The sequence below is a fragment of the Bos taurus genome, chromosome 8, assembly GCF_002263795.3.
Source record: "Bos taurus isolate L1 Dominette 01449 registration number 42190680 breed Hereford chromosome 8, ARS-UCD2.0, whole genome shotgun sequence".
Taxonomy (NCBI): Eukaryota; Metazoa; Chordata; class Mammalia; order Artiodactyla; family Bovidae; genus Bos; species Bos taurus.
Genome location: NC_037335.1, coordinates 62,181,654 through 62,193,801, shown reverse-complemented (window position 1 = coordinate 62,193,801; position 12,148 = coordinate 62,181,654). Strand labels below are relative to the sequence as shown.

Genomic DNA, 12,148 nt, shown 5'->3' with positions numbered 1-12,148 from the left:
GCTGATCTGAGACCTGATGGGTAAGCAGGATTTCAACAGACAAAGAAGTATGCAATCCTTCTTTGGATTGGGAAAAGGTGCAGTCCAGGCAGAGGGAACAGAGAGTAAAAGTTGGAAGGACCATTCCTTCAGAAACAACTGAACAGAGAAACAGCTGGGTTCAGACTGTAGAGGAGCGTGGGAACCTACGAAAGGAGGTTCAGGAAATAAACTTTATTCTGGGGATGTACGGAGCCACAGAAGGTTTTTCAGCAAGGTGGTGACAAGTTCCAATTTATGCTTTAGAAAGAGCCCACAGGCCATGAGTGTAGCGAAAGTGAAAGTGAAGTCATGCAGTCGTGTCCTACTCTTTGCAACCCCTTGGACCGTAGCCTACCATGTTCCTCTGTCCATGGGATTTTCCAGGCAAGAATGCTGGAGTGGGTTGCCATTTCCTACTCCAGGGGATCTTCCCGACGCAGGGATCAAACCCAGGTCTCCCGCGTTGTAGGTAGACACTTTACCGTCTGAGCCACCAGGGAAGTCCTGTATGTATCAGTGTAGCAGCTGGATGGAATAGGAGAGGCATAATGCAGAGGTTCTCTGGAAAGACCAAGTGACAACAGAAGTAGAAGCTGCGCCAACAATCAGAGTAAATTTGTGTATCAGCATACACACCCTAGGCTACAGGGGAGGGGAAGAAGCCAAGAGTGAGTCAGGGGCAGGAAATGAGGTCTGCATAAAACTTGGCAAAGGAGAATTTGCCTTAGAAGACAAGTCTATCAAAGTAGAGAAAGAATGAAGAACAATATCTCAGAAGCCCCATGAACGAGCCTTGCATGTGAAAGAAATCACATGTGATAAATCAGCATACATCAGAGCTGGCAGGAGCACTCAAAACAGTTCAATTCTGCATCCCCACTGCATGGATTGGGAAACCAAGATCCAAAGAACATGAAGGGCTTGTCTGGGTTCTCTAGTAAGTCCATGGCGGAGCTTCGTCTAGAATCAAGAACTCCTGCCTTCAAATCCCACAGTTAACCCCCTCCCATAGTTTCTCTGGCTAGTGTGTGGCTCCACCTTGCCAGAAAAAAGGACAAGAGCCACAGGGACCACAGGAAGCTGCCTGGAATCTAGCTCCTGTGAGGCAGATAGGAAGCTGTGGTATCAGGGAGTGTCACTCTACTGAGAGTTCAGTGAGGGTGGAGCTAGAGCAAAGTCAGTGAAGGCAGAAAGAAAAGATAGGGAGAGGGATATTTTGAAAGAAAAGTTAGCAGGATTAAGTGAATGATGCTCCAAGAATAAAGAAAACAAAAAACTGGGCATTCAAAAGCTCTGGTGATATTAGATCCATGTGGGAAGTCATCATCTTAGTGAACAAGTCCAGATTACAGGTGGCTCACAAAGTGAGGAGACTAGAGGGCTGGAGAGCATGGACGACAGAAGGGTTTATTTGGAGTGAAATTATGAGCTTGGTTTGGATTGACTGAGTCTAAGTGACGGTAGAACCCCAAAGCTAATTTTTTGAGCACTTACTCTATCATGAGCACATGAAGGTTTTAAGCCTCATGAAACTCCTTGAGGCAGTATAATTATTATCCTTATTGGATAGATGAGAAACTGAGAAATGGAGCTGTAAATAAACTTGTCCAAGATTCCCCAGCTTGTAAATGTCCAAGCCAGATATCAAACCCAGGTCTGGCTGACTCCAAAGCTTACTCTCATTATCACTGCATTCCAACTTCATCATGGAAGAGCTACAGAGAGGAGAGAGTTGAAGAAGACTAGATACATTTGGAGAAAGGAGAAAGAGAAAAGTGAGAGTATGGCAAACCCCAAGCAAGACAATGAGCCCAGTAAAGAGTCAAAGAGGAGCAGAAAGAGGTAGAGGGAGAATAAATAGAGTCTTTGTCACAGAAGCCAAAGCTGGAGGAAGTTTTCAGCCAAATGTCCAGACAAATCTTGAAGTTAATCCAAAGTGTCTCGTGTGAAAATGTGCTGTGACCACAGAGGAATCTTGGGTAACAATAAATCCCAATATTTGTAGGTGCCTGGGTTGCCTGCAAGACTCAGAAGGGAGAGTCAGAATGCAGATGAGAGCTCTAGTTAGGGCAGGGCTAAAACAATCAGATATACAAAGGCATATCAGGAAACATGCCCTGACACACTCCAGGGAATAGCAGAAACAAATTCTGAGGATGGGGGGAAAATCTGATTTCCAGAGTTGCTTTTTGTTTTATTAGGTATGTCCAGTTTTCAATAACAACAAAAAAATAGAAGATATGCAAAGAAAAAGAGAGACTGTGTCATATAGTGAAGCATATGATACAATATGCTTCAATTGAAAAGCAATCAATAGAAACTCTACCTGAGGAAACCCAGTTATTTTAACTTAGCTTTTTAATTATGTTCATGGAGAAGAAAATGGCAACCCACTCCAGTACTCTTGCCTGGAAAATTCCATGGATGGAGGAGCCTGGTAGGCTACAGTCTATGAGGTCGCAAAGAGTTGGACACGACTGAGCGACTTGACTTTCTTTCTTTCTATAGTTCCTTTTGGAGAAGGAAATGGCAACCCACTCCAGTGTTCTTGCCTGGAGAATCCCACGGACAGAGAGGCCTGATGGGCTACAGTCTATGGGGTTGCAAAGAGTCAGACACGACTAAGCAACTAACACACACACACACAATTATGTTCAAAGAAGGCAAAGAAACAATATCTAAAGAATTAAATAAAAGAATGAGAATAATGTCTCAGCAAATAGAGAATAACAATAAAGAGATAGAAATTATAAAGACACACCAAATCGAAATTTGAGGTTGAAAAGTATTAACACTATAACCAAAATAAAAACATTTACTAAAGGAACTCAACAGTGGAATTGAGCAGGCAGAAGTAAGAATCAGCAAACTTGCAGTTAGGTCAATTGAGATGATTCAACTGAAGAAGAGAAATTTTTTTAAAGTGAATTAAAAAAGAGCGAGTCACCTTGTGAACTGCCGCTGCCACGGAAGATGAGTGCAGGCATGTGAGTTGGAGATCTAGCAGTCCCTCACCATGAGGACTTTACCACGAGCACAGGCTCTAGGTCCAGGGGCTTAAATAGTTGCCACTTGTGGGCTTAGTTGCCCCGGGGCCTGTAGAATCTTCCTGCAGCAGGTATTTTTACGGTGTCCCTGCATTGGCAGGCGGATTCTCGATCACTGAACCACCAAATAAATCCAGAAGTTTTAACTTACATTTCTTTTAGCCTAAAGCACCAAAGGGAAAAAGTGTAAGACAAGAAAAAAGTCATCCATACATACAGTAAAAAAGCAACTCAAAGGCCCACAAACAAGAAAAAAAAGGGAAAACTGAAGAATGAAAAGGTGTTGGATCTCAACCTTATTGGTGAAAAACTGCAGTGGTTTCAAAACCATCTTGAACCTCAAAAAAGTGGGATATTCAAAGAGAGATGCTTGTGAATTAACTGAAAGGTATTTGAATCGATTCAGTAGCGAGCTGCAGCAGATTGAGTTACAGAGCTGCATTAAGGACCGGCGGCGGGGGCAGGGTGGGGGGGCGGCACTGCTCGCCCGAGGCAGTCATCAAGCAGACCCTGGAGCGAGAGCAGCAGCAGTACCAAGGCTATAGCCTCGAGATTCCAGACATTTATTTATTTATTTTTAAATGTAATACTGTTTATTTAGCTTCAAAAACATTTCAACATTCTAAACATACAAAAAAAAAAATAACAACATTGCAGATCGTGTTTAGTACAGAAGGTTCTTGAACTTCCACTGGTGCAGTGGCTCTTGGCTTTGCTGACAATGAACAGCTCTACAGTTTGTTTAAAAAAAAAAAAAACACACCAGTTTAAAACTACCGCACTTCAACTAAAAAGGATCCAAAACACTTCTCATGCTTGCTGACCACCGCCACCACCCCCCCACCCCCCACCCCCACCCCGCCTTTTCCACAGCTAAGAATGGCAGCAGGATGCTATGTCACCGTATACAAAAACAAGACAACCTGAAGCTAAATGGATGCCCACTGCAGTGTCCACAGGTCCAGCCCCACAGTGCAGGCTCTGAGCTACTGCCCCTCCAGAAGGCATTGCCCCCACAGCCTCCATACCAAGCAAGGAGCATCAAGAGTGTGTCTCGGTTGCTTTGTTCTTTTTACAGACTATAGATATGTACTGTTGGGAACTCGGGATTTCTAGCCAATGACCATAGAATTAACACACCACCTTAGAAAATTTTTTTTTAATGCCAGAAACATCTTTAAATGCCTTGTCACACCAACAGCAATGTGCACAGAGTGAGGAGAACACAAGAGCCTTTTCACCTTAAAAATGTTTGGAAATATGCACAACTTTGAAACAGTTTCCAGGTGCTCTGGATACCCATGGCCACTTAATGTAAACCACTGACAATTGCTAGAGCACCTTGAGAGACTACAAATGATCATGATCCAACTGGGTAATTAAACATAATGAGGGCAACAGACACCTCTTGGATGAGAAGTGTGTCAATCAAGGCACTCCCTACTCTAAGGTATTCACAAGGAGACAGATCAACAGGTTTGTTTGTTTGTTTTAATTCACCCTCTCCCTCCTCCTCCTCTTCTTCATCTTCCTCTTCCACCTTTTTCCGGGCAACTTTAGCAGGACCCTTGGCACCATCAAACTTCCCTTTAGACTTAGAGTCGGCGACATCCTTCTCATACTTCAGCTTCCGCTGCCTTGTTGATGTATGGCTGCTTCTCACTGTCACTTTAAGTTATTCCACATCTCACCCAGCTTCTTTGCCACATCTCCAATAGAGAAGCCAGGGTTTGTAGACTTGATCTTGGGGTGGAATTCAGAGCAGAATAGGAAAAATCCAGACGGTGGTCTCTTGGGGGCATTAGGGTCCTTCTTCCTGCCTCCCTTAGCTGATCCGTAATCCTTCATTTCCTGATCATAGCGCACTTTATCTGCCTTTGCCATTTCATCGAATTTCGACTTCTCTTTCCCTGACGTGGTCTTCCACCTCTCAGAGCATTTCTTGGAAAATTCAGCAAAATTGACAGGGACCTCTGGGTTTTTCTTCTTATGTTCCTCTCTGCATGTCTGCACAAAGAAGGCATGAGCAGACATCTTGCCTTTGGTTTCTTGGGATCACCTTTAGCCATCTTGACTGTATTATTTGCTAGTCTGGGCAGCTCCACAGCCTCGAGCTAGCTGCCTCCATGAGAGCCGCCTCTCCAGACATTTTAAATGCAGATAATCTGAAAACTTTTAGGAAATAGGATTTTTATCTGAAGAAATTGCCAAACATTAAAATGAGAAAAAGTCTTCATGGTGAGAGCCTGAAAGCCTTCTCTCAAAATAAGGATTTTCTCTTAATATTTCCCAGCATTGTAATGGAGTTTTTAGCCAGGGCGATTAGACAAGAATAAGAAATAAAAGACATCCAGACTGGAAAGAAAGAAGTAAAACTATCAGATGGCTGGTCTTATATAAAGAAAATTTTAAGACATTCACAGACACACACTTTTAGACTAATAAATTCAGCAAGATTGTGGGATACAAGATCGATATACAAAATACTGTTCTGTTTCTGTATACTAGCAATGAAGAATCCAAAAATGAAATTCAGAAAACAATTCCATGTGCAGTTGTACTGAAAGAATAAACCATTTAGGAATAAATTCAAGACAGAAATTTAAGATCCACACACTGAAATTCTAAAACATCATTAAAAGAAATTAAGAGCTAAATAAATACAAAGAATCTCATGTTCATGAACTTAAAATAGCAATATTCTTCAAATTAATCTATAGATTCAACTCAATCCCTACCAAAATCTAGCTGGATTGTTTGTTTGTTTTTAAGAAACTATCTAATCCTTAAATTCATAGAGAAATGTAAGAGATCCAGAACAGACAAAACAATTTTGCAAAGGAAGAAAAATGTTAGAGGACTTATACTTCCTAATTTTAAAATTTATTACAAAGCTATACTAATCAAGACGACTTGGATCTAGTATAAGGGTAGACCTATTGGTCAATAGAATAGAATTGAGAGTTCAGATATAAACCCATATATTTATAATCAGTTGATTTTCCTCAGGACAGTTCAATGGGGAAAAAAATAGTTTTCTCAACAAATGGTCCTCGAACAAGATCTCCAAATGTAAGAGAATGAAGTTGGACCTCTCTCTCACACCACATACAAAAATTAACTCATAATGGACTAAATATCTAAATGTAAAAGCTAAAACAATAAAACAATTATAATAAAATATGGGTGTATATCTTCATGACCTTGTATTAGATAGTGATTGCTTAGAATGGCACCTAAAACACAAGCCACAAAAGAAAAATAACAAATTAGAATTCATCAAACTTAAAAATGTTTGCTTCTCAAAGGATAGTATCAAGAAACTAAAGAGATAAGCCACAGAATGGGAGAAAATATTTGCAAATCCTGTATCTGATAAAGGTCTAGTATCCAGAATTTTTAAAGAACTTTTAAAACTCAGCAATAAAAAGATAAATATCCCAAACAAAAAGTGGGTAAAGGAGTTGAAGAAATAAACTTTTCTCTAAAGAAGATATATAAATTGCCAATAAACACATGAATATTATTAATTATTAGGGAAATGCAAATCAAAACTACAGTGAAATACTACTTCATACTCACTCTGTGTGTGTGTGTGTGTGTGTGTGTGTGTGTGCGTGTGTATTTGAGCACTCACGTGCATTCAGTTGTGTCCTACTCTTTGTGGCCTGCTGGAATGTAGCCTGCCAGGCTCCCCTGGTCCATGGAATTTTCCAGGCAAGAATACTGAGTGTGTTAGCTACTCAGTCGTGTCCAACTCTTTGCGATCCCATGGACTGTAGCCCACTAAACTCCTCTGTCCATTAAATGCTCAAGGCAAGAATACTGGAGTGTGTTGCCATTCCTTCCCCAGGGGATTTTCCCAACCCAGGGTTCAAACCTGGGTCTCCCACAATGCAGGCAAATTCTTTACCATCTGAGCCCCCAGAGTACTCCCAAAGTGAAGGTGTTAATGGCTCAATCATGTTGACTCTCTGCAACCCCATGGATTGTAGCCTGCCAAGCCCCTCTGGTGAAGGCTATGGTTTTTCCAGTGGTCACGTATGGACTGTGAAGAGAGTTGGACTGTGAAGAAAGCTGAGCGCCGAAGAATTGATGCTTTTGAACTGTGGTGTTGGAGAAGACTCTTGAGAGTCCCTTGGACTGCAAGGAGATCCAACCAGTCCGTTCTGAAGGAGATCAGCCCTGGGTGTTCTTTGGAAGGAATGATGCTGAGGCTGAAACTCCAGTAGTTTGGCCACCTCGTGCGAAGAGTTAACTCATTGGAGAAGACTGTGATGCTGGGAGGGATTGGGGGCAGGAGGAAAGGGGGACGACAGAGGATGAGATGGCTGGATGGCATCACCGACTCGATGGACATGAGTTTGAGTGAACTCCGGGAGACAGTGATGGACAGGGAGGCCTGGCGTGCTGCGATTCATGGGGTTGCAAAGAGTCGGACTGGACTGAGTGATTGAACTGAACTGAACTGAAGCCCCTCTGTCCAGGGATTTCCCAGGCAAGAATAGTGGAGTGTGTTGCCGTTCCCTTCTCCAGGGGATCTTCCCCACCCAGGGATTGAACTCAGGTCTTCTGCATTGCAGGCAGATTCTTTACCAACTGAGTCACCAGGGAAGCCCCCAAGAATACTGAAGTGGGTTGCTATTTCCTCCTCCAAGGGATCTTCTTGACACAGGAATCAAACCCACATCTCTTGCATCTCTTGCTTTGGCAGGCAGGTTTTTTACCAGCTGAGCCACTGGAGAAGCCCCTCATACCCACTGTCTTTTCTATTATGACCACTAGAATGGTCATAATAGAAAAGACAGACAATAACAACTGTTGTTGAGGGTGTAGAGAAATCATAAACTTATACATAGATAGTGGGAATGTAAAAGGATACAACTGCCTTAGAAAATAGTTTGGCAGTTTCTTAAATCATTATGCAAAGAGTTACCATATGACCATATACTCTACTCCTGGGTATACTACCTAGAGAAGTGAAAACATATGTTCAGATAAAAACTTTTACATGAATGTTCACTACAATGTTATTCATAATAGCCAAAAAGTAGAAACAACTCAAATGTCCATCAACTGATGAATGGATAAGCAAAATATGGTATATCTATACAATACGATATTGTTCAGCCTTAAAAAGGACTGGATTACTGACTCTTGTTAGAATGCAGTGAACCTTGAACACTTATGCTACATGATAGAAACTAGACACCAAGTACAGCACATTATAGGATTCCATTTCTATGACATGTTCAAAATAGGCAAATCCATAGAGATAGAGAGACTAGTGGTTGCCAGGGGCTAAAGCGAGAGATGAATGGAGAGTGATGGCCTAAAGGGTATAGGGGATGATGAAATGTTCTGGTGAGAGTTGTGCAGTCTGTGAGCCTGCTAAAATCTACTGAATTATACACTTTAAAAGGCTGAATGTTATGGTATGTAAATTATACTTCAATGAGAAAGAGCAGGTAGAACTTTCCAAAACAAATATTGAGTGGTTGCTTAATCCCTCAGAGAACATCAAGAATTCATTTAGATAATCTAGAAAAAAACATTTTACTCAACTATTAAATTATTTTAAACTTATAACTCTGAAACTTAGCTTATGTTGTATTTTGAACTACCTTCTTACAAAGTGATATGTTAATTACAGCTGGATTTATAGAGAAATGTCTGGAAAGTTGTTATCTGAAATATCAACAGTGGTTGCCTTTGGGAGATGGAATCTTGTGTAGTTTTAAATTTATTCTAACGCTTTTATGTATTACTTACATTATATGTATGCATATGTATCAACTTTATAATCACTAAAATCTATAAAGCTCTTTTTGTTTTGGCAAAGGAAAAAAACACTGGCTATGCTGATGAAATGTTGATAGATAATTTTAAAGATTCTTTCTACTCACATGAAGCCAATAGAATTTTGCTAGTTGATCCCAAGGGGGGAAAATGCCCAATTAGCCAAGTGATCACAATTCAAGAATTATTTTTTGGATAATGAACAAGGACCTGTGCTAAGCCATGCTGTGTGAGAGAGAAGGACATTTAGGCATGGTTACTGCATCCAAGGGTCTTTTGATGCGATAAAGGACCTCAGATATGTAAATAAATGACTGAAAGGAGGCAGAACAGAAGTCTAGCAGAGAGGCGCCTGAGACACTGCAGAGTCCCCGAGGAAGCTGTGATAAGCTGTAGTTCACTACCTCCAGATTCAAAGACAAGACAGCTTTAGAGGTTCGTCTTAAAGGCGAAAGTTGGAGTTCAGTTCAGGGGCAGAAGGGGAGACAAAGCCAGAAGTGAGCATTTAAGAGCCTTACCCGCTTTTCCCAACCCCCGCCCCCCTCACCATCACCACAGCTCCTCCTTCCTGAATCCCTTCTACTTCTGGGCCCTCACGCAGTTGTTCACCTGGAATGCCTTCCCTCCCTCATTACCTCACTGCCTCCTGCTGTTCTGTAAGAATCTGGTATTCTCAGGCTCCTGTCACTCTTCCAAAAGAATTCTCCTTGACTGAGACAGGTTGAGTCCAAGGCCTCCCGCCTGTGCTCTGACAGCATTCTGAGTCTGTCTGTATCGCGGCACACTACACTCTGCATTGTAATGACCTGTTGAGTATTTGTTTCCTCCACCAGACTGTGAGCTCAGGTGACAGAGGGCTAGGAACCTGGCACAGAGCGCTGGTTGTTACTGAATGGAACACACACCGTGGCTAGTCCAGGAAATAGGAATGGTAGGCACCCCACTCCAGTACTCTTGCCTGGAAAATCCCATGGATGGAGGAGCCTGGAAGGCTGCAGTCCATGGGGTCGCTGAGGGTCGGACACGACTGAGCGACTTCACTTTCACTTTTCACTTTCATGCATTGGAGAAGGAAATGGCAACCCACTCCAGTGTTCTTGCCTGGAGAATCCCAGGGACGGGGGAGCCTGGTGGGCTGCTGTCTATGGGGTCGCACAGAGTCGGACATGACTGAAGCGACTTAGCAGCAGCAACAGCAGCCATGGAGTTCTGTGTGCCCAGTGCACCCTCCCACTCCCTTTATCTAGGAGCCAGCACTGCCCTCCTGGCCTCAGAGTCAGGCCAGCAATGCGAGCTGGGCCAGTTATCACCCCTCATGCCCCAGCTAGTGAGACTCACCCAGGAATATAAGGGGCCCAAGCCAGGCCACTCAGAGTTCCTCCCCCAGGGCAACTGGGAAAAGGTGTACTTTCCCGATTGAGGAGTTCAGCTGACAGTGGCCTTATTGCTTGCCAGGTATAGGAAAACCTATCTGCAGGAGAGAATGACACGTAAGACAAGCAAAAATGAGAGGAAGCAGAAATGGCGTTATGGTAGGTAATGACAGTCTTGGAGACCCTGGTTCCTGTCTTTGAGATTCCCAGAACTGCGCTCATTCAGGCAGATCTTTCTTCATAGACAGGGATCTTTCAATATATACTTCTGTGGGAATAAGCTGGTCAGGCAGGCTGTGTTTCTGTCACTTACAAGAATATCCCTGTCCAATGCTGGGATCCTCAGTAAGACATACAGCTGGAAAGATCAGCAGAGGCCAGGTTGGGGAGGATTCTAAATGCCATATGAGGGGTGTTAGAGTTTATTTGTAGGTACAGTAATGGGTAATGAGTAGTCAGAGCCTCAGGAGATAATACCAACAACACATAAGTTTTTAATTAGAGGGAGAGGGGAAATGGAAGCCCAGTTGGAAATGCAAAGTGAAAACACCCCCATATATCAGCAAGGTCAAGGAGAAAGAAGGTTGAAGAAAACCCTAATTTTGTTATGTAGGAAAGAGCAGCAAGGCTTGTGATAAATGGGAAAGTAAAGGAGAAAGGTGGGCATGTCGAATAAATAGTCATTTCTAAAACACTGCAAACAGCTCCATGTGCAAACATTAGTCACTAATACAAATGAGATCTCTGGGGTTTTATAAACAAGCAAGCCATTGCCAAGACTCACATCTGGCAGATGATACATCCATCATGTGTAAATACTTCACGTAGCATCGATTACCCTGATCAATTTTAGGCATCTATCATTTTCCAGACCTGCTACTCAGCACAGGGAAATTACAAAGAAATGGGATGTTCTGATCTTTCTACAGCTGGCTCATAGGAAAACAGTGAATAAATCCATGGCAAAACTCAGGTGGCTTCTGAGGTATAAAGAAAAAAATTGCTATTTTGTTTTTCCATAGAATACTTTCTTAAACTAGGTCAAGAAATCATCATCTTCAAAATTCAGTACAGAAACCATCCTCAACTTGGGAGGGAGAAAGATCAATGACACCCAAGAAACAGGGATAACAGATGCTTAAAACAGGGAGCCACAGTCACTGGACCTGATACAGCAGTATGACATCTACTTAAAGCAAGATAAAGCAAGACTGGAAAGGTGAAAGGTGGAAAGGAGGTTAGGTTTTATCGTGTAGACAAAGGGAAGTCGTAAGAGGTTTTATAAGCAGGAAAAAGACATGGTCAAAACGGTTCAGAAAGAGCCTTTTGTAGGCAGAACAGAAGGCAATAAGGTCCCCGCAAGTGGGGAGAAAATCGACTCAGGATTGTCAGTCAAGAGAGATGATGGGGGTTGGAGCACTGTGTTAGGTGAGTGAGGAGCACTTCAGACAGAGGTGGTGGCTGAGGCCCTGGAGTGGGTGGGAGAGCGTGACTGACATGCCAAAGGGAGAGAAGGCAGCTGATGCTGAACCCTTATTAGGTACCAGCGCTGCTCTGGGCACTTCCTACATACTATCTCATTTAGTCCCTCAAAGCAATGCTGCAGTGGACCTCCTTGGTGGTCCAGTGGTTATTAAGACTCTGCACTTACAACACAAGGGTGCAGGTGTGATTCCTGGTCAGGGAACTAGGATCCCATGTGCTGCAGCCGAAAAATTAAATACAATAATAATAAAAAACAATCCTGCAGGGTAACCATTATTATTTCCAAATTTACAAATAACAGAAAGGAGACTCCGAGAGGTGAAATAGCTTGCCTGAGACCATACAAATTTTGCAGATACAAAAGCCTGCGTCTTTTTGCAAAATGAGACAGCCTCCTGGTGTACATTATTTATCCCTCTCAAC

General features: G+C 42.6%; 2 pseudogenes; one reads left to right on the top strand and one right to left on the bottom strand.

Moving 5' to 3' along the window:
• Positions 1-1,331: 1,331 nt before the first annotated feature.
• LOC101905995 (translation machinery-associated protein 16-like) lies at positions 1,332-10,287 on the top strand (annotated as a pseudogene).
• LOC782838 (high mobility group protein B3-like) lies at positions 4,169-5,137 on the bottom strand (annotated as a pseudogene).
• Positions 10,288-12,148: the final 1,861 nt, after the last annotated feature.